General features: G+C 46.0%; 2 long non-coding RNA genes across 2 annotated transcripts in view; one reads left to right on the forward strand and one right to left on the reverse strand.

Annotated features, from left to right (window-relative positions):
- Positions 1-22283, forward strand: part of LOC310660155 — a 46294-nt gene extending 24011 nt beyond the window's left edge. The window contains exons 2-3 of the long non-coding RNA XR_014503250.1: positions 20891-21013; positions 21871-22283. This is a non-coding gene — a long non-coding RNA (uncharacterized lncRNA). The remainder of the gene's footprint in view (positions 1-20890; positions 21014-21870) is intronic.
- On the reverse strand, positions 215-1574 carry LOC310659800. The gene is made up of 2 exons (XR_014503018.1): positions 1393-1574; positions 215-419 (listed from the first exon to the last, which is right to left on the reverse strand). It is a non-coding gene; the product is annotated as an uncharacterized lncRNA (long non-coding RNA).
- Positions 22284-23426: the final 1143 nt, after the last annotated feature.

Genomic DNA, 23426 nt, shown 5'->3' on the forward strand with positions numbered 1-23426 from the left:
TGAAATTCACACTTATCTGAATTTTCCTGTGCAGTTCCCCAACCAATGCTTACAAAAATGAGGAGAGTGTGTGCATAAAAATGAAGTCATTCGTGAAAAATAACATACAAAAATGCATTACATTAGGGGGATTTGCTAGCAGAAATGTGTACATTTGCCAAAACTGCATATAAAAATGTGCTTCTCGGGAGAAATTCACACTAAAATACCGATGGTTTTTCACGAGATATATTTTTTTTAATTACAACTTTCTGCAAAATGTGAAGAGCGGAATTTCAGATTGGAAAGACTGGAAACCAGGAGAACGGAAATTGACAGATCCTTCCATGCCTAGCAGAGAGAACGGGGAGCTGAAGATGTATCAGTGAAGTCTGGTCACTGAGCCTCAGAGCCACATGAGGGGATGCAATACAAATTATCTGGAGAGAAGAAGACTTGTTACTGTTTGAAACAGAATCAAAATATATAAGGGTGGTCTTGCTGAAGATAGTTGTCTGTTTCTTGCCACATAAGGTAAAGGTAAAGGGACCCCTGACCATTAGGTCCAGTTGTGGCCGACTCTGGGGTTGCGGAGCTCATCTTGCTTTATTGGCCGAGGGAGCCGGCATACAGTTTCCAGGTCATGTGACCAGCATGACTAAGCCACTTCTGGTAACCAGAGCAGCGCACGGAAACGCTGTTTACCTTCCCACTGGAGTGGTACCTATTTATCTACTTGCACTTTGACGTGCTTTCAAACTGCTAGGTTGGCAGGAGCTGGGACCGAGCAACGGGAGCTCACACCGTCGTGGGGATTCGAACCGTCAACCTTCTGATCGGCAAGTCTTAGGCTCTGTGGTTTACACCACAGCACCACCCACGTCCCTCTTGCCACATAGATCTTAACAATTCATACAAACTAACCTATTCCCACCCATCCACCCAAAAACAGTACTCCTCAATCTCATGCCATTTGAAGTCTACTGGTGGAGTCATTATAGACACAGGAAACAGGGAAGATATAAATGTGTGTTTGCCAGATGAATTGTAACAAGAGTGCAAACATTCGATGGAGGTTATGAATGCAGGGAGAGATCAGAGATGTGCCAGTTGGCTTTCTCCAAATTTCCACTTGTACCAGGACCTATATCTATATATACCCTATATCAGGAGTAAACGGTAAAGGTAAAGAACCCCTGGACAGTTAAGTCCAGTCAAAGGCAACTATGGGGTCGCGGCGCTCATCTCGCTTTCAGGTTGAGGGAGCCGGCATTTGTCCACAGACAGCTTTCCGGGTCTTGTGGCCAGCAGGACTAAACTGCTTCTGACGCAATGGAACACCATGACAGAAACCAGAACACACAGAAACACTGTTTACCTTCCAGCCACAGCAGTACCTATTTATCTACTTGCCTTGGTGTGCTTTCGAACTGCTAGGTTGGCCGGAGGTGGGACAGAGCAACAGGAGCTCACCTCGTCGCGGGGATTCAAACCACTGACCTTCTGATCAGCAAGCCCAAGAGGCTAAGTGATTTAAACCACAGCTCCACCCGTGTCATGAATAAAGCACACAATCCCTGATAGGTCAACCTACCATTGTGAGGCTCAAAGGAATGAAGATGATGCCTCCCCAGCTGTTGCCATTGGCTGTGAGTTTCTTGTGATGTCAGAAAGGCACTTGGCAACTCAGCAGATATAAAGCCAGGCCAAGAGGAAAGCCCTTTTCTGTTTCCAGCAGGACACACCTGGCAATGGATGTGACATTCAGCACTGCCCAGGTTTCTTCCACTTGGAGGAGGCAAAGTAGTGAATGGAAGGAGGCAATCCTCTGGCAGTGGGATGCTAGGGAGCGATAATAAGGCAAGTTTGCTTGCTTGAAGGCTGCTGGTATCCATAGCTGGAAGCTGGCGGACGTCTCATGATGGACCTAATAGTAGCTTCTGGCACAATGGGACACCGTGACAGAAGCCAGAGTGTTTACCTTCCCACCACAGCGGCACCTATTTATCTACTGGTACGGGCATGCTTTAGAACTGCTAGGTTGGCAGGAGCTGGGACACAGCAACGGGAGCTCACCCCATCATGGGGATTCAAACTGCCAACCTTCCGACTGACAAGTCCAAGAGGCTCAGTGGTTTAGAGCACAGCGCCACCTGCGCCCCTATATATATACCCTATATCTATATCTATCTGTATATCGTCTCTCTCTCTCTCCTATCTATCTATCTATCTATCTATCTATCTATCTATCTATCTATCATGTATCTATCTATCACCTATGCCCTAAATCAGGAATAAGGAATCTCAGACTGTAAGGGGATGCAGTACTTTAGACCTTTCTAAATACAGTGGTACCTTGGTTTACGAACCTAATCCGTTCTGGAAGTCCGTTCTTAAACCAAAACCATTCTTAAACCGAGGCGCGCTTTCCCTAATGAGTCCTCCCGCCGCCGGTGCCCTTCCACCATTTGGATTCCATTCTCAGACTGAGGTAAAGTTCGCAAACCAGGACACTACTTCCGGTTTTGCAGAGTTCGTAAACCAAATCGTTCGTAAACAGGAACCGAAGTACCACTGTACTTGAAACTCTACCTGGGTCGTGCCCCTTCCTTGGGATGCATACCCTTTCCGTTGGCATACCCTTCACCAGTGTTGTCCCCTGCTTCTCAAAGTCCTTTTGCCTCGCTGGAATGCATCTTGCTTGAGTAAGATTGCAAGATTTGTGCATAGAAACCATTGGCTTTTGCATGGCTGGACCGTATCCAACTCAAAGGCATTGTTCCGTCCACATTTGCTTCTGGGCTCGCTGCCTCTCCCATGTGGCCCTTGGAACATTCTCCAGGTGGGAATGTGGCTCCCAGGAGGTGAAAAATGTTCCTCACCTCTGCCCTAGACCATTTATTATATGGGTTGTAGATAAATGCCTCTGCACTTTTGAGCATGTGAGGGTCTTCTGGGCAAACGGAAGCTTAGATGCATGAGCTAAACTGAACATCTGCGCACAGTTAGTGTGCTTGATATTAAGCATTTATTAACTCCAGGCTGGGCCTTTATCATCACCCCCTTACTAGTTGCTCAAGGCATTTGTGAGCATTGTTGTTGTTGTTGTTTAGTCGTTTAGTCGTGTCCGACTCTTCGTGACCCCATGGACCAGAGCACGCCAGGCACTCCTGTCTTCCACTGCCTCCCCCAGTTTGGTCAAACTCATGCTGGTAGCTTCGAGAACACTATCCAATCATCTCGTCCTCTGTCGTCCCCTTCTCCTTCTCCTTGTGCCCTCCATCTTTCCTAACATCTGGGTCTTTTCCAGGGAGTCTTCTCTTCTCATGAGGTGGCCAAAGTATTGGAGTCTCAGCTTCACGATCTGTCCTTCCAGTGAGCACTCAGGGCTGATTTCCTTCAGAATGGATAGGTTTGATCTTCCTGCAGTCCATGGGACTCTCAAGAGTCTCCTCCAGCAACATAATTCAAAAGCATCAATTCTTCGGTGATCAGCCTTCTTTATGGTCCAGCTCTCACTTCCATACATCACTACTGGGAAAACCATAGCTTTAACTATACGTGTCAGGGGTTCAGGAGCAGAGGCACAGGATAAGGAGGAAATGGAGAGTGAGGGGGAGGAGTCCGAAGGAAATGTCAGCGATGACAGCGATCCGAGGTCTCTGAGTCTTTCCAGTGAATCGGACGATTCACAGAAAGGAGCTCCCATGGTCAGGGCAAGGGGAGTGCCCAGGGGGACACCTCGGGAAGAAGGGGGGAGAGGGGACTCAGAGAGTAGCAGTCGGAAATCAGGGCCCACGTCCCCCCCAGAGTGCAGTAGGGGGGAGGAGTCCCAGGCATCGGGATCAGGTGGAGCGCTGCCAGCGGGAGAACATGAGGCAGGATTGACCACACCTCCGTCGGGGAGTGAGGAAACGGTCATCAGGAAAGTTAAACGCGTGCGCGCGCCAAGTTCAAATGTACAGGAGGGAGGCACAGTGGGCAGCCCGGGAAGAGAGCCAGGTCCTAAAGCCCGCCGAAGAGAGCGGGAGGAGTCAGAGGGGTCGTCATCGTCAGCCTCAGAGGAATCCAGGGAGACAGGGGCCCCGGAGGGCAGCAGGACCCAGAGGAGAAAGAAGAGGTGGAGTAAAGCTAGAGTCTTAAACTGGTGTACAGGGGGCGGGGACTCAGATGGAGCTTCGCCGGTCTAAAGTCTAGACGTAGAGCTGGAGCGCTGCGGCGTGGAAATGGAAACTGTACTTCAATAAAGACTTTTGTACATAAATACCAGCCAGCGTTGGTCCTCTGTGAGCTGGGACCAGGAGCCAGCCCTGACAGTAAGCTCCATCACACAGAAGATTTTCCACCAAGAACCTCGCAACGTGAGTCTACGTAGCGAGGGGAGAGAAGTGGTGCTTTGCGAGCTCACAAGAATCAGACAAGATGACTACAGAACAGGAATGGACAGACCTGCGAAATGCTGTGGTTCAACTCAACGCAGAGGTGCGTGCCTCCAGAAAAAGGGAAGAGGAAATGGATACAGTCTGCAAGGATCTCCAAGCCAGGTTGGACATGCTTACTAGACAAGGGCAACCGGGACCCAGACCAGAGGGCATAGGGCTGGGGAAAAGGGGAGGCAGCCTGGTATCGCATTTCGACGGGAGTTTACCACAGTACCCTAATTTCCGAGCAGACTTGCTCTTTGCGCTGAATCTGCTGGAAAAGGACTTTAGAGATGAAAGAGAAAAAGTGGGGTTTATCCTATCCCATTTGCATGGGGAAGCCAAAGCGTGGCTGTTCAGAACCCTACAGAAATAAGGACCGCTTTTCAAAAATATTTTAAACAGCTTTATTCTCAACAACCCCAGAAGGAAGTAGACATAGAGAAATTCTTGAAAGTGAATGGGCTACCGAAAATATCTCAAGAGAATAGATTGAAATTGAATTACAGCATAACAGACCAAGAGGTCGAGAGTGCCATTCAGAATATGCAACTGGGCAAGTCTCCAGGACCCGATGGACTGACTGCTAGATATTATAAAGCACTGAAAGACTGGCTAATTCAGCCATTGAAAGAAGTTTGTAACAAAATACTTCAGGGGGAGAAGGCACCAGATACGTGGAAAGAAGCTTTTGTTACACTTATACCAAAGGTAGAGACTCAGAAACACCAACTCAAAGACTACCGCCCAATATCATTACTTAATGTGGATTACAAAATTTTTGCAGATATTCTGGCTAGAAGATTCAAGAAGGTTTTAATAGAGGAGATTCATAAGGACCAAGCAGGCTTTCTCCCAGGAAGACATTTATCAGATAATGTAAGGAATATAATAGACATTCTGGAATTTTTACAAGAAAAAATAAATACTAAGGCGGTTCTAATATTTGTGGATGCGGAGAAGGCCTTCGATAATATTTCTTGGAGTTTTATGAAGAAAAATCTCCAAAGTATGGGGGTAGGTCAGGAATTTGAAAATGGTATAGGTGCAATCTATTCTGAACAAAAAGCTAAGTTAATTGTAAACAGTGTAATCACTGAGGAGTTCAGAATAGAGAAAGGTACGCGACAAGGTTGCCCAATTTCTCCTTTGCTGTTTATATCAGTCCTGGAGGTGTTGCTGAATATGATTAGAAAGGACCAATTGGTCAGAGGGATTCAGGTCGGAGCTAAACAATATAAATTAAGAGCATTTGCAGATGACCTAGTTCTGACATTACAGGAGCCAGAATCCAGTGTGAAAAGAGCCTTAGAACTGATCCAAGAGTTTGGTCGACTGGCAGGGTTTAAATTGAACAAAACAAAAACCAAAGTTTTGACAAAGAATCTAACAGAAATTGAGAAAGAAAGATTTCAGAATGAGACAGGATTGGCAGTAGTGAAAAAAGTGAAATATTTGGGTATTACTATGACTGCGAAAAATGGAAATTTATATAAAGACAATTATGAGAAAAGTTGGTCGGAGATAAAGAAAGATCTAGATATATGGTCTAATTTGAAACTCTCCTTAATGGGTCGTATTGCTGTGATAAAGATGAATGTATTGCCAAGAATGTTGTTTTTGTTTCAGACACTGCAAATTATAGATAAGATTGATTGTTTCAAGAGGTGGCAAAGAGATATATCCAGATTTGTCTGGCAGGGCAAAAAGCCAAGGATAAAATTTAAAATATTGACCGACGCAAAAGAAAGAGGGGGCTTTGCCCTGCCAGACCTGAAACTTTATTATGAGGCGGCAGCCTTTTGTTGGTTAAAAGAATGGCTACTTCTTGAAAACACTGACATGTTGGATCTAGAAGGATTTAACAATGTTTTTGGTTGGCATGCATATCTATGGTATGACAAGGTTAAAGTGCATAGAATGTTTAAAATCCACATTGTTAGGAATGCATTGTTTAAAGTTTGGATGAGGTATAAAGACTTGCTTGAAACCAAGACCCCAAGGTGGTTGTCCCCAATGGAGGCAAAAGCACTAAAAAAGCTCAATATGGAGGCAAACTGGCCAAAATATTGGGAGATTTTAGAACAAGATGGAGACAAATTGAAACTACAGAGTTTTGATAAATTAAAAAGTAAAGTCCGAGATTGGCTCCATTATCATCAAATAATGGAAGCATTTAAAATGGATAGAAAAATTGGCTTCCAGGTGGAAAAATCAAAATTGGAGACAGAATTGTTAGAACCCAAAACTAAGATTTTGTCAAGAATGTATAACTTGCTACTAAAATGGAATACACAGGATGAGGAAGTGAAATCAGTGATGATTAAATGGGCACAAGACTTGGGCCATAATATAATGTTTGCTGACTGGGAACGGTTATGGACCACCGGTATAAAATTTACGGCATCTAATGCCCTAAGAGAGAATGTAATGAAAATGATATATAGGTGGTACATGACACCAGTCAAGCTTGCGAAAATTTACCATTTGCCCGATAATAAGTGTTGGAAATGTAAAGAAGTTGAAGGCACATTCTTTCACCTTTGGTGGACGTGCCCTAAGATTAAGGCATTCTGGGAGATGATTTATAATGAGCTGAAAAAAGTGTTTAAATACACATTTTCGAAGAAGCCAGAAGCCTTTCTCCTGGGCATGGTTGGCCAACAGGTGCACAAGAAAGATAGGATTTTCTTTATGTATGCTACAGCAGCAGCAAGAATACTTATTGCACAGTATTGGAAGACAGAAGAATTACCCACTCTGGAAGAATGGCAGATGAAAGTCATCGACTACATGGAATCAGCAGAAATGACCGGCAGGATTAGAGACCAGGGAGAAGAGACGGTGAGGGAAGATTGGAGGAAATTTAAAGACTATTTACAGAAATACTGCAAGATAACGAACATTTGAAGATATCGGACTGAAGGTGACTGGTTTTTAGCAAGAAAGGTGAACAGAAAAAGATCTAAAATCTAGACTGAAGGAAATATAATTATGGGATATGGATTTAAGATGATGAGAAATTTAAATTATGATAGAGGGAAAGAATTTGCAGACAGAACATTTGATTTGGAATACAGAGTAGGGAGGTTGGGGGAAGTCGCAGAAACAAGTAAATGCAAGGTCATTATGAAGATAAAAAGGGTATTTTTTTTTTTTTTTTTTTAATTTTCTCTATTTTTATTGTTTATTACTGTTGTTTTTGTGTTTTATGTTTGTGTATTTTTTCTGTGTTATGTGTTGTTTATGTTGTTCTTTATTGTTTATGTAAAACTTAATAAATATTTATAAAAAAAAAAAAAAGAGAAATTTATGGAGAGATAATGATCCGGCGCTCCAAGATGCGGATGCGTTCATTAAAGCGATGGATTCATGTTTTTTATCAAAGATAGACATCGATATTGCCAGAAGAGACATACATGGTCTCAAACAAGGCAAAGCCAGTGTAAGGCAGTATCATGCCCGCTTTTTTGCATTAGTCCACGCGCTGGGGTGGGAGAAGAATTCTGCTCCAGTCAGAGACCTTTTCTGGGAAGGATTGAATGCAAATGTGAAAGATGAGATTGCAAGAGGAGAGAGACCTAAGACCACTCAACAAGTGGTTCAGAGGGCGCTGGAAATCGGCGTGCGTTTGGAAGAACGTCCATGGAACAGAGATGAAGGGCGTTGGGGACGTACACCAGCGAAAGCACCTCCCCTTTTTCCCAGAGATGCAGCGCGTGCGCAATCCCCCCCCCCCAAGGAGGGGGGGAAGAACCGATGGAGATTGGAGGTGCCAGGGCTCAGTCAGCTACCAGAGCCTTACCACCGGGAGCAGCCAAAGCGAAGCTTCCTAGAGGGAACAGGAAGTGCTACATCTGTGACAGTGCCCAGCACATGGCGAAAGAGTGTCCCCAGAGGCTCCACAAGCACACTGCAGCCTCTGCAACAGTATCAAACCCAGCTTACCAGGGAGAACCACTGCAGGGAAACGACAGAGTCTGGCTGGAGGAAGAAGCACTGGGGTCCAGCCAGACAAGTCAGTGAAGCAATCCCCAGAGATTTTGCAGCCCACAGACCCCCTCCCACCCAAACCAGTGGTGCAGCTTACAGCGTTGCTTCAACTGCCCAATGGACTCACTATGGAAGTGCCAATTACCATTGACTCTGGGAGTAACGCGGACTTTATAGGACTGGATTTCATTCAAAAGCACAAAGTAGCACTACTGCCGGCCACGCTGCCTTTGCAGGTGGTCACGGTGGATGGCAGGGAATTGCTGGGGGGGCAAGTGGTGCACCAAACGCCTCCCATGGTGATGCAAATTGGCAATCACCGAGAAGTCATCAGCTTCAATGTCACCCACCTGTCAGACACGCCTGTAGTATTGGGCATGAGTTGGCTGCACAGGCACAGTCCAGCGCTGGCGTGGTACCAGCGCCAACTGACCTTCGGCTCCTCCTACTGTGCGGAACACTGCATTCTGCCTGACCAGGAAGGGGGAGAAGATGACCCGCAGCTACAATTAGGAACGCTGCAAGCTGTGCCACTCAAGTATGCAGCGTTTTTGGAGGTTTTCTGCGAGAAAGAAGCGGACAAGCTGCCTCCCCACCGGCCCTATGACTGCAAGATTGACCTCCTGCCTGGGGCGACGCTGCCAACAGGGAAACTGTATTCCATGTCTGAAGACGAGATGCAGGAACTCAGGGAGTTCATAGACCTCAACCTGAAGCGCGGTTTCATCCGGGAGTCGAAGGCAGTGGGGGGCAGTCCTGTATTCTTTGTGAAGAAGAAGGACACGCCCCAAAAAAGACTTGTGGTAGACTTCAGAATTTTAAATTCCAGAACCAAGCCCACGGCCTTTCCCATGCCCAAAATAGACGACCTGCTGGCAACGGTGAGGAAAGGACGCGTTTTCACAAAGTTGGATCTGCGAGGGGCGTACAACTTGATCCGCATACGGGAGGGCGACGAGTGGAAGACTGCCATGTTCACGCCCCTGGGCACCTATGAATACAGAGTTATGCCCTTTGGATTACAAAATGGCTCTCACTGTTTTCAAGCCTTCATGCATCACGTACTGGCGGGTCTCCTCTACAAGAAATGCGTCTGCTTCCTGGACGACATCCTGATATTCTCAGAATCGGAGGAGACCCACGAGGGAGACGTCAAGGAAGTTCTGCAGCGACTGCAGGAGCATAGGCTGTACGCCAAGCTGGAGAAGTGCCAGTTCGACAGGAAGGAGGTAGATTTCCTGGGCTACAAGTTGTCGGACAAGGGGCTAGCCATGGACAGCGCCAAGGTTCGAGCAGTGTTGGACTGGAAGAGCCCGCGCAACCGGAAGGAGGTCCAGCGCTTTGTGGGTTTCGCCAACTTTTACCGCAAGTTCATCAAGGGGTTCGCGATGCAGACAGCGGCCATTACAGACACGCTCAGCTCCAAGAAGAAGAAATTCATCTGGACGGAGCAAGCGGAGCAGTCCTTTCAGAACCTCAAGCGTCTCTTCTCCTCCGAAGAGCAGCTACTGCACGTGAATCCCAGCAGACCGATGAGGGTTGAAACGGACGCCTCGGACAGAGCCGTGGGAGCTGTACTGTTGCAGCAGGACCCGCAGGGGAACTGGAGACCGTGCGCCTTCTACTCTCGAAAGCTCAGCAAGTCCGAGCAGAACTACACCATCTGGGACAGGGAGTTGCTGGCCATTCATGCAGCATTCAAGGCGTGGCGGCACTTCCTTATCGGAGCCAAACACACAGTGCAGGTTCGCACGGACCATAAGAACCTGGAGTACTGGCGCACGGCAAGGTTCCTGAACCAGCGGCACATACGGTGGGCGGAGTTCTTTGCAGATTTCGACTTCCGGATAGAGTACATCCCAGGTGACAACAACATCATGGCAGATGCACTGTCCAGGAAGCCGCAATACCTCGAGGAGGCGGCACCAGCAGCGGCCAAGCACATTTTCGCACCGGAAGCGTGGGCGTGCGCGTCAGCAACCGTGGACCTGGAAGCTGTACGTCGAGCGCTGCAGGAAGACCCCTTTGCACAAGCCAAGATGGAGGAGGTGCACAAGGGCACAGCGAAGGACGATGAGTTCCAGATACGCGACGGGTTGCTCATCCGCAGAGGGGCCCTCTACGTACCGGGAGACGACCTACGCGCGAAAGTACTGCAGCAGTTGCACGACGCACCCACCGCTGGGCACTTTGGCAAGGAGAAGACGGCAGAATTAGTTGCCAGAGATTTTTGGTGGCCCAAGATGAGGGTGGAAGTCGCGGAGTACGTCGCGAGGTGCGACACCTGCCAAAGGGCCAAGTCAGTGCACAAACCTCCGGCGGGGCTGCTCGAACCGCTGCAAACCCCGAGTGCACCGTGGGAGAGGGTGGCCCTGGACTTTGTCACGGATTTACCCAGCTCGAGGGGCAAGACGGCAGTGCTAGTGGTGGTCGACATGTTCACCAAAATGGCCCACTTCATTCCGTGCGCGAAGGTGGCCACGGCGGAACAGACCGCCAAACTGTTTATAGACCACGTCTTCCGGGTGCACGGTCTGCCACGGTCTATCTTGTCCGACAGGGGGCGGCAGTTCATCTCGAACTTCTGGCAGAAGCTGATGGGTTTCCTAAACGTCAAGATCAACCTAGCGTCGGCGAGACACCCGCAGACCAACGGACAAGCGGAGCGAGTCAACGCCATCATGCAGCAGTACCTGAGATGCTATGCAAATCAGCAGCCGGCAACATGGGTGGACTACCTGCCGCTTGCTGAGTTCGCCTACAACAACACGAAGCACGTGTCCACGGGAGTGACACCGTTCTTCGCCAACAACGGGAGACATCCCAGAACCTTCCCGGGATTAGAGAGACTGGGGGAGGGGGAGCCATAGGCAGCGGAAGTCTTAGCATCAGAATTGCAGGAGGTGCATGAACAGCTTCGGAGGCAGTTAGAATTAGCAAAGCACGCATACAAACTGCAGGCTGATAAGCACAGACGGGTTGGGGAGGACATACAAGTGGGAGACTGGGTTTGGTTAGCAGCCCAGGCAGTGCCGACCAGATCGTTAGCGAAGAAGAAGCTCGGGCATAAGCAGCTAGGACCTTACCAAGTCGAGGCACAGATCAATCCAGTGGCCTTCCGGTTGACACTTCCGGAGGGATCCAGAATGCACCCAGTGTTCCATAGATCAGTGCTCACGCCCTACAAAGCACCTCACAGATTTCAGGCGCAGGGCACGGCACCAGACCAGTATAGGGAGACGCACACAAGGAGGGGGTCGCCACGGGGGGAGCCCATCAACCAGGTCACAGAGATTTTAGACTCGAGATGGGGGGAAGAGGGAGTAGAATATTTCCTCGCCAAAGAAGGTACCCCGGCCAGCGCCAACAGTTGGGTGCCGGACTATGCCTTGGACGAGCCTCTTCTCAAGGAAGAGTTTCATGCCTTGTTCCCGCACAGACCCATGCCAGCCGAGTATTTCGACGACTGGCTTTTCACACCCACGCTTTCAGCCAGCACGTTCCAGGGGTTCACCTCGGACGACGAACCGACACTGGACACACGCTCCCCGGAGGGATCGCCCTCAGGGTCGGCCTCAGGCCAATCTTTGTGGTGGGACGATCGATCAGAGGAGCGGTGGAGCAGGAGGTGGATGGGGGGTCCCTGGCAGGCAACGGCCCCAGAGGTCAACGGGGGAGAGATGGACACGGACGTGCTGGGGGAGGACCTTGGGTTCGAGGTCGACCTTGGAAATCGAGGTCGGCGAGAGCACGGAGGACGAGCTGGACTTATCCGGTTGGATGCACGCCAAGGGGGACGAACTGTATCCGCCAACCACCCCCACAACGACGGAGCACCCGGCACCCGCGCCTGAAGGAGGGGAGGGGGGAAGGGGGGGCTTCGAGGGGGGGATGGATGTCAGGGGTTCAGGAGCAGAGGCACAGGATAAGGAGGAAATGGAGAGTGAGGGGGAGGAGTCCGAAGGAAATGTCAGCGATGACAGCGATCCGAGGTCTCTGAGTCTTTCCAGTGAATCGGACGATTCACAGAAAGGAGCTCCCATGGTCAGGGCAAGGGGAGTGCCCAGGGGGACACCTCGGGAAGAAGGGGGGAGAGGGGACTCAGAGAGTAGCAGTTGGAAATCAGGGCCCACGTCCCCCCCAGAGTGCAGTAGGGGGGAGGAGTCCCAGGCATCGGGATCAGGTGGAGCGCTGCCAGCGGGAGAACATGAGGCAGGATTGACCACACCTCCGTCGGGGAGTGAGGAAACGGTCATCAGGAAAGTTAAACGCGCGCGCGCGCCAAGTTCAAATGTACAGGAGGGAGGCACAGTGGGCAGCCCGGGAAGAGAGCCAGGTCCTAAAGCCCGCCGAAGAGAGCGGGAGGAGTCAGAGGGGTCGTCATCGTCAGCCTCAGAGGAATCCAGGGAGACAGGGGCCCCGGAGGGCAGCAGGACCCAGAGGAGAAAGAAGAGGTGGAGTAAAGCTAGAGTCTTAAACTGGTGTACAGGGGGCGGGGACTCAGATGGAGCTTCGCCGGTCTAAAGTCTAGACGTAGAGCTGGAGCGCTGCGGCGTGGAAATGGAAACTGTACTTCAATAAAGACTTTTGTACATAAATACCAGCCAGCGTTGGTCCTCTGTGAGCTGGGACCAGGAGCCAGCCCTGACAATACGGACCTTTGTCGGCAAGGTGATGTCTCTGCTTTTTAAGATGCTGTCTAGGTTTGTCATTGCTTTTCTCCCAAGAAGCAGGCGTCTTTTAATTTCGTGACTGCTGTCACCATCTGCAGTGATCATGGAGCCCAAGAAAGTAAAATCTCTCACTGCCTCCTTTTCTTCCCCTTCTATTTGTGAGCATACTGGGCTCCAAATTCTTACATCAAACCAAACATCAGTCTACTCATCATATACTCGATAGATTTGTGCTGTTGACCTCTGGCAGAAGCTCACAAGACTTAATTTGATGCATTTACCAGTTTTAATATAATTGTAATGTTTTTGATTTTGATTTTCCTGTAATTCGTAACTCAGCCGAAATGCAATGATTTCATTTCTTGAAAGGTAGAAAAAAAGTCTGAGATCTTTATAATGGCTAAAATATGTAACTTTAAAGTAGAGTATTAAAAACAATAATCATGAGATACCAAATATCCATGTGCCAGCCAGACAGTAAAATGCTAAATTATGAGCTTTTAGCCACAGAGAATGAAAACAGGAGATTTACTGTCTGGCTGAGAGATTTTCTCTTTGAGATAACTGCCAGGAGGGGGCGGGGAAAGACTCTGAATTCATCTACTCCCCCCACCCTTAACTTTTAAAGATAAATGATGGACGTCATTTGGTCAGCTTAAGAATGTGAAAAGATCAGTCACCCCAGCACTGAAACGACATTTTAAATGAATTACATTGGAGGAATTGTGTAGATGTTTGTTTGGTTTTAAAGAATACCTCTCTGCTATGCTGAAGTCACATTTTTAACATGCTTCTCAGGCAATAGCTATATTTTTTAAAGGTAGCATGATTTCATCATAGATCAGCCGTAACAAAATGTGTTACAAAACAATGAGACTGACAGACCATCATTGTGTCTCTCAGCAACCAATGAGTTTACAGCAAGGAAGGATAAAATTCAAAGAGTAGCAATTTAGAAATTATGCTAAATCCTGGCAAATTGCTAACATTTCTTAATTGCTATATAAATCGTCGGAAGGGATGATTATGCTTAAATCCACTCATTAAGTACATATGCATGCTGCTTAGGAATAATTATATTGTTCCAAATTCTCTTCCATTTATATGGTGTTTGAGAATTTTAAATATTACCCCCTCTGCCAGAAGACTATCATTTCATATATGATGTCCAAGACCTGCTCCTTATACACTAAGATATGCAATTTCATGAGTTTCACAGTCAAATAAAACCAACAAAGAAGAACAGTGCTCATCTACATTTAATTTTAATGCAACCATTGGGACAAAAGGCATACTGATAATTAAGAGTCAAGATACTTAGCTGACTCAGTTGCCAATGATTTTCTAAAGTAGTATTGCATGAACTGTCTGCAACATTATCACCCTTTCTTTTGCCCACGGCACCACTAAATTTACTCTAGGGGTTCTGACTCTTTGAAGCACTTCTGGGGGTGACATGGGGCATGGACCGGGGGGGATGGGAGACAAGAAAGGGAACTTTCCATTGTGCAAGCGCAAATCTAACACAATGAGTGAATTTGATGCTGCGCTAGGTTTTCAAATATGCTTCCTATTTTTTTCTGAAATAAACTATAAACCACATGTTAACATCTGAACAACTTTCACAGTTGCAAATGTCCATTCTTTGTGTGGATCTGATATCAAACTGTTGTGTAGTGGTTCAGAGCGGTGAACTTGTAATCTGGTGAACCGGGTTTGATTCCCCGCTCCTCCACATGCAGCAGTTGGGTAACCTTGGGCCAGTCACACTTCTCTGAAGTCTCTCAGCCTCACTTACCTCACAGAGTGTTTGTTGTGGGGGAGAAAGGGAAAGGAGATTGTTAGCCGCTTTGAGACTCCTTAGGGTAGTGATATCAAATCCAAACTCTTCTTCTTCATTTACATGGGTAAGAGGTCCCATAGTGTTTGAATAGGGAAGTATGCAAAAAACAAAACAAAACAATACCCTATACATAACACATCAGGTAAAGGCCGGGCCCTTTGTCTCTGATGGGAAGGAGTATTTTATGAGTATTTTAAAAAGTATTTGCTAGTAATATGGCATGTGGGAGTAATAATGTAGGAATTGTGGCATTAGCTTGAGGGATGCTGCCAACACATTGTCAAATCAGTCAACACCAGTACAAGCAGCTGTGCAGAATAAACATTTGGATTCTGCAACTTTTGTGTTTAGAAACCGAATCTTTGGGGGGGGGGGGGAGGTCTCCTCAACTTCCCCTTGACTGTAACTTCCCCCTATTTTTCTTAAAAAAGAGTTTCTATAAAGCTTACAAAATAATCTCCGTATCTTCGTGCATGCAGTCTTGGACTGGGGAGGTGTAGCTTTGGTGCATCCTATTTCACAAGTGCTAAGAAGAACAACAAAAATCACATTTCAGGGTTAAGCTCATGTTTTTCAAAGCTTTTCAGTGTCACTGAAGGTCTGCTTGCACAAGAGAATCCTGCTCAAAGAAATGGGAGTTTCCCTGCTTCTCCTTCCTCTTGCATTACTTGCATGCCCCCCCAAATCATCTCTAGAGGAGGGCTAGGGCAGCCTCCAGAAAAACTATGGGGGGTTGGAGGCTACTGGAGGGGGGAAGAGGGGAAGGGGAAGTCCCAATGCACCCATTGGTGTGATATTTGACAGTGATGGATTGCTTAGGGTAAATATATTTGCTTAGGGTGGCTTAAGCTTAAAATAAATCTTGACTTTAGAAAGAAGGAAGTACAGAGATAGACATGCCTCTGGCGCAGGATCTGTCAGCACAAACAGAGTGAGGTTGTGGGTTGAGTTGTACATATACTAAACTGGAAGCAGGATTGTGTTATCCTGACCGAACCTGTTATGTACTGAAGTTCTCACCCTGGGCCAGCAGGGGGATACTGTAGATAGTTTTCACTCAGGTCCACATATGCAAATAAGGAATTGAAAGTGACGTTCAGTGATTGGATACTTACAGAAAGTTGTTACTGTTGCGTTGTAGTTGAGCTCTATATAAGCAGGTTGGCTGAACCCTTCAGCTCAGTTCTGTTCTGGCCTGTGAATAAACAAGAGCTGTCTGAAGAATTGCTGTGCCATCTGATATGTTCACCCACAACTTAACAGAACCTACGTTTACTGTGCAATCACTCAAGCATACTTTTATATGTTTTACATGTACAGCAGAACCTCAGTTTTCGAGTGTCTTGGAAGCCGAACGTTTCAGAACCCGAATGCCAAAAACCCAGAAGTAAATGCTTCTGTTTTCAAACGCGCCATGGAAGTCAAACGGCTTCTGCTGAGTGTTTTTCAATTTTCTCAATGGAAATTGCTGACAGCCCTTTGCGCCTTGGTTGTCGAACGTTTCGGAAGTCAAACGGTCTTCCGGAACAGATTACGTTCGACAACTGAGGTTCTACTATATACTTATAAATGATAGTATATTTTTACTGTTTTGATTGTTAGCTATGAAGAAAAGAGACCTGTGCTCTTGTACTCTCCAAAATGCCAGGTACACTGATGCTACTATACAAGCAGACAAATAAAACTCATGAAGCTTTATGCTAGCACACTAAACCAGGATTGAGCATTGTGTTGTAAGTAGCCGAGGCGCTAAAACTCAGGCCTGATATTCTCAGTGCCAATACTGTCATGTGAACAGGCTCTCAGATGCTTAGCCTACTGTTATTAATGGGACTCGTCCAAAACACTAGAGGCTTAACATGGTTTAAGGGCTTTCTATTGACCCTCAACTCTGTTCCAAACATTCTGTCCTGTAGCCTCTTGTACTATGGGAAAAGATCAATAGGTAGCTAAAAATACTTCATCTCTTTTTGTCTCAGAATGAACTGTTAAATTTTTATTAGTGTTTAATTTCGAATACATATCTCTAACACTACTAAAATAAAAAGTCATAATGTTTAATTTTGTTATGACTATATTGAGGAGAAATCAAATTTCTGAGCAGTATGAGATCCCAGCTCTGCATGTAAGCCAGTAATTGTTCAACAGGCGGGGATGAAAAGGGTGACGAAATCATCTGCTCCCCATTCCCAATAATTTATCAGAGCTATTCAGACTTTGCAGGACAGTACATGTACTGATTGGCTAGTGATCAGGTTGGAAGGGAGAAGTCAGTGTGGAAGCCATTGGTGTGCAAGATTCCTTATTTAGCTAGGAAGATACTCATATTTTATTCCAGTTTCCTGCTGTTTCCCTAACTGTTAATTTCAGCATTGTATTTGAGCTTCACACAATGTCCATGCTACCTTTAGGAAACTAATGGAATATACTGCATTTTTAGCACTCATTTTCATGTTATTGGATTTTGTGGGGCTGTGGCGGCAGGGAATCCTTTTGTAGTCCCCTCAACCTGGAAAGGGGCGTGGGTGGCGCTGTGGGTTAAACCAAAGAGCCTAGGACTTGCTGATCAGAAGGTTGGCAGTTCGAATCCCTGCAATGGGGTGAGCTCCCTTTGCTCTGTCCCTGCTCCTGTCAACATAGCAGTTAGAAAGCACGTCAAAGCGCAAGCAGATAAATAGATACCGCTTTGGCGGGAAGGTAAATGGCATTTTCGTGCGCTGGTCTGGTTCACCAGAAGCGGCTTAGTCATGCTGGCCACATGACCCGGAAGCTGTACGCCGGTTCCCTCGGCCAATAAAGTAAGATGAGCGCCGCAACCCCAGAGTCGGCCATGACTGGACCTAATGGTCAGGGGTCCCTTTACCTTTACCTTTACAACTTGGAAAATTGCAGTAGCAAAGTGGTGAAATTTAGGGCAGAATACCAGCACACAGTTCTTCCTTGCCATTTTGATGAGACAATCCTGGTGGAACAGAAGCATGTGTGCGCAAAACGTTGTCTGATGGCATTAGTTGTTGTGTGAATTGTATTTAGTGCGGTGTGCTGGCATATCAGCCCAAACAAAACCCGCAACACAGCAAGTACTGCAGCGTGAAAGAAACATTAGAAAACAGGACAGAAGCACTAGCATTGTAATCAGAAAGACTAACATAATATTCCCCACATCTGAACTCCAAGCATCAAACTCCAAGTGCAGGGTCAAAGCAAACTTGCCATCAGACAGTCCCCAATCTCTGCAGGTCAGTTTATACAAATTTGGCACCGCAATGTTACATGAAGAGTCTGAACACCAGGTAACAAATTTGTAACATTTACTGAGCAAAAAAATAACCACCTGGAAAGGCCCTGAACGAAATGTATGTATTTCTTCCAGCAAATTATTTTAAGAATTAAAAATAAGACAAGGAAAGCTTTTTGCATTATAATTACATTTCCGTGCACCTAATGAGGCCTGCAAAAGCTTTCTTGCTTTCACCTTTTCCCATCCTTCCTACAGTGATAAGACTCCATTGTGTCATTTTCCTGTCACTTACGCGTGTGATTTTGCTGTGCATTTTGGCTTTCCAGCACGAAGGCAAGACATAACTGAATTTAATATCTTAGTAATGTAGAAAGAAGAAGAAGAGAAGAGTTTGGATTTGATATCCCGCCTTTCACTCCCTTTAAGGAGTCTCAAAGCGGCTAACATTCTCCTTTCCCTTCCTCCCCACAGCAAACACTCTGTGAGGTGAGTGGGGCTGAGAGACTTCAAAGAAGTGTGATTGGCCCAAGGTCACCCAGCAGCTGCATGTGGAGGAGCAGAGACGCGAACCCGGTTCCCCAGATTACGAGACTACCGCTCTTAACCACTACACCACACTGGCAGAAGGGGGGGGGGGAGATCTGATTTAAGGGGAAACTCGTGTCAGTAAGGAGTGTAGAAACCTGACTAATCACCTACAGCTCCTCTCCCAGTTAACTTTCCTTAATTGCATTTTGAGATTTGGGGAGAGAGATTATGAATCACTGGACCCAAGTTCAGTAAAGAGGCTTTCACCTTGCAGACTCACTAATGAAGCTTTGCAAAAATTTCCGGGGAGGTAGGCATTATTCCAGCATTACACATGAATAATTTGAAGTCCTGAGAGCTTAAGTATGATCTCAAAGCAATTGGAGTAGCATGCCGAGACCAGAAGTCACACACACATCCTTTCTGAAACTGCACAGAATTGCAAACACAAGCTGCGTGAACCAGATTGGCAAACATGTTATCTGGAGGGGAGGGGGAGAAATGAGCTAAAAAACGCCACTGTGCCAACAGTCTGATCCACAACCGGAACTAGAAATCAGCTGTCTGTGGTAACTCAGACTGATTCATAGCCATGCATGTTGCTTGTTTACTCTTGGTGATGGTAGTTCAATTGAGCCTTGGGAATTAATTAGCTAGGTGCAAATTAATTGGTTCACAAACAATGGCCTCTTCAGAATTTGAATATGTGTTTCCCCTACATTTATTTGCTATAGTGGCATCCTCTTTTATTGGAGCTTGGACAAATAGCTGTTTGTCTGCCTGTGACTAATGCAAATCTTAACATTTGTCTTAAGCAAAATATAATAATCTGCTTGTTTCAAACAGAATTTGCGGCTGGGTGCTCTGAACTTATGCAAGCTTCACTCCATTAAGCCTGGATGCTTGGAGACTGCAGCAGAAGGTTGAGCAGGAAGGATCCAATAAGGAAAACAAATATTTATTTTTTGCAAGAGTGACCATAAAAAGGAGGCGGGGAGGGAGAAAAGGATTTGGCACAACATTCTTCCATTTAATCTCCCCGGCCAAATCCTCCACTAGCTGATAAGAACTTTGTTGGCTTGTAATACTGGCTTGTAATACTGCAGCTTTTTGAAATTTGAATGTGTATGATTCAATCATGTATCACACACACATCTGTTCAACCCTAGGATTCACTACCTAAAGTGATGGCATCAAATTTGCAGATGACACCAAACTGGGAAGGGTAGCTAATGCCGCAGAAGACAGAATCAGAATTCAAAATGACCTTAACAGATTGGGCGCAAGGTAACAAAATGAATTTCAGTACAGACAAATGTAAGGTTCTGCACTTAGGCAGGAAGAACCAGACGCACAAATATAGAATGGGGGACACCTGGCTAACTAGCAGTACATGTGAAAAGGATCTAGAGGTCTCGGTGGACCACAAGCTGAACATGAGTCAACAGCAGCAAAAAAAGCAGCAAAAAAGCTAATGCTATTCTAGGTTGCATCAACAGAAGTATAGTGTCCAGATCAAGGGAAGTAATAGTACCGCTCTATTCTGCCTTAGACCACACCTGGAATACTGTATTCAATTCTGGGCACCATGATTTAGGAAGGATGCTGACAAGCTAGAATGTGTGCAGAGGAGGGCAACCAAGATGATCAAGGATCTGGAAACTAAGCCTTATGAGGAACGGTTGAAGGAGCTGGGTGTGTTGAGCCTGGAGAAGAGGAGACTGAGAGGAGATAGGATAGCCTTCAAATATCTTAAGGGCTGTCACATGGAGGAGGGAGCATGCTTGTTTTCTCCTGCTCTGGAGGGTAGGACTCAAACCAATGGCTTCAAGTTGCAAGAAAGGAGATTCCAACTAAACATTTGGAAAAACTCTGACAGTAAAAACTGTTCAGCAGTGGAACAGCCTCCCACAAGAGATGGTGGACTCTTCTTCTCTGCAGATTTTTCAAACAGAGAGAGGCATTTACAGAGAGATGGCCTTCTGTCGTGGATGCTTTAAGTGAGATTCCTGCATTGCAGGGGGTTAGACTAGATGACCCTTGAGTCCCTTCCAACTCTAAGAGTCTATGATTTTATGAAATATGAAATGTGTTAAGGAGTCCTCACACTCTTCCCATTTTTAAAAAATTGGGGGGGGGGGTTCAAGTAAAAGCTGCAAATACTTTGCAAGCATTTATTTATTTTCACTTATGCCCCATGTTGCTTAAACAGGAGCACAAAGAGGTGAACATGGCAACTCTCCCCAGTCCCCATTTATCTTCCCAACAACCTGGTGAGGTGGGTTAAGGCAGAGACGGCAAGTCTTCAAGGTTACTCAGGGAGCTACAAGGCTGAGTAATGATACAAACTTGAGTCTGCCCAGTCCTAACCCAACACTCTAACCACCGCAGTGTCTCAAAAACCTATCACTCATCCCCACATAAGATTGTACGACTTCAAAATGCACGTGAAAGATTAGATATTTAAATATATCTTCATGACAACACCTCTCTGCTTGTAGAGGGATGGTGCAGTTGGGGAAAAGCTTAATTGTTTCTTAAAATGGTAGATTCTCATTTCTACATGATCTCCATCCATGCATTCTGAGGTGGTAGAGGCCTGTGAGGATTGCAGAAGCTGGTGAGGATTATATCATGTGCCAGCATCTGAGCTGGGTCTAATTAAGGTCATTGTGAGGAGGTGCCTGCCATTAGCTCATGATGTTGTGAGTATTTGCCGGAAGTTTCCGCAGCAACCATGTTTGGGCTGGAGGGCATGCCTCCTCTCTTAGCATGCACAGATAAAACAGAAACACTGAGAGGATGGCGTGGGATTGAGGATGAGAGAGGGGGCAGCTAAGGATACAGCTGTAGGAAAAGCCCCATTGTGTCTGGAGTTTTCAGCCGTCAGGCTCAGACAGGCAAGGAGGAGGGTGGCTCCAACTGTATCAAAGCTGCAGGCAACGCAGTGTTGACAGACTAAGAAAGAATGCACTCAACGTATTTTTAATTTTAATTTTTCTTATTCTACTTGTTGCATTCTCAATGTATTTTTAATTCTAATTTTCCTTATTCTACTTGTTGCATTCTCAACATATTTTTAATTTTAATTTTCCTTATTCTACTTCTTGCATTCTCAGTGTATTTTTAAGTGTAATTTTCCTTATTCTATTTGTCAATTCAGTGCAATTCTGTTACAATTGATTTTGACAGCTCGATGACTAAGCTCTATAGCGTCAAAAAGTCGGATTACCAGAACAACGTCCGAGCGCTGAACCACTGGTATATCACAAGTTGACCCTTTATTACTGCGTTTGCAATTGTTCAAGAAATAATCCATTTTGGAACAAGAAGAAATGAGCACTGAACCACTGATACGTATATTACAATCGAATACTGTGTTTGCTATCGTTTTGGTCACTGCACACCTTATGATGCTATATACTCAAGGGCACTATCTTTCATGGATTACACAGTTATTTGGGTAATAAAAACAATATCCCTACAAAATAGGTGACCTGTTTGTAAAAGGCATTCCTCCGTGTAAAAATGGGAAGTTTAGACTAATAGGTTTTCCATGAACAGTTCATGCTTCAGAATGCCTGTTCTAAGTTCACCATGCTTGCACAGGTAAATCAAGTTTCCTTTCACATAAATTTCTCAAAGACCATTTCGGTCTGATAATAATAACAATAATGTCATTGTAGCAGATATTTGTTGTTTCCATTTGCTTCATGTGATGGTCCAAATATTGCCAGCATTGTGCTTGGAAGAGAGATAAAGGGGCAAATTATGTAGAGGTATTACAGGTCGGATAGAGGATTTCCATGGAAGTGAGCCAGTTCCTCTGAAACACAAAGTCTTTATTTACCCAAAGCTTCTCCAGGACTTAGTTGGGCTAGTTATTTTCCAGAGCTGTTGGTTAAGGATGAATGAAACCTCTTCAACAATACAGCTCATAGCTGAACGATATCCCCATGGTCTGCTTAGTCCAAGCTCAGATGCTCAAGCAGAGAATTCTACATCTAAACCATGGGTAGGCAAACTAAGGCCCAGGGGCCGGATCCGGCCCAATCGCCTTCTAAATCCAGCCCGCGGACAGTCCAGGAATCAGCGTGTTTTTACATGAATAGAATGTGCCCTTTTATTTAAAATGCACCCCTGGGTTATTTGTGGGGCCTGCCTGGTGTTTTTACATGAGCAGAATGTGTCCTTTTATTTAAAATGCATCTCTGGGTTATTTGTAGGGCCTGCCTGGTGTTTTTGCATGAGTAGAATTTGTGCTTTTATTTAAAATGCATCTCTGGGTTATTTGTGGGGCATAGAAATTCGTTCATTTTCCCCCAAAAGATATAGCCCGGCCCACCACAATGTCTGAGGGATAATGGACCAATCCCCTGCTAAAAAGGTTTGCTGACCCCTGATCTAAAAAATCTCTGTTTGTCCAGTGAAACTCATCCAAATTGTTGATGCAATCTCTTGCATCCCTAGTGGGTAGTCCCTTTTTCCGCTGTCTTTTCCACAGTACATGTTTCTTCCCCCTTTCCTCACCATTTCTTCCTTTCCAACCATTCGTTTGTTTGCCCAAACTTAGTTTTCAGCTCCTAAAAAATATAAACAGTAGGGGATGGAGTCAGCTAATGAGTACTGCTAGTGGGAGCCTGTACAAATACTTCCTATAATAAAATGGGGTTCTTTGGCCCTCTCCTTTCCATTGCGCACCCCAAATTGGGGCACGAGAACCCCCAGAAAATCACATTAAGGGAGAA

The sequence above is a fragment of the Podarcis tiliguerta genome (genome assembly GCF_965153285.1).
Source record: "Podarcis tiliguerta genome assembly, chromosome: 11".
Lineage (NCBI taxonomy): Eukaryota > Metazoa > Chordata > Lepidosauria > Squamata > Lacertidae > Podarcis > Podarcis tiliguerta.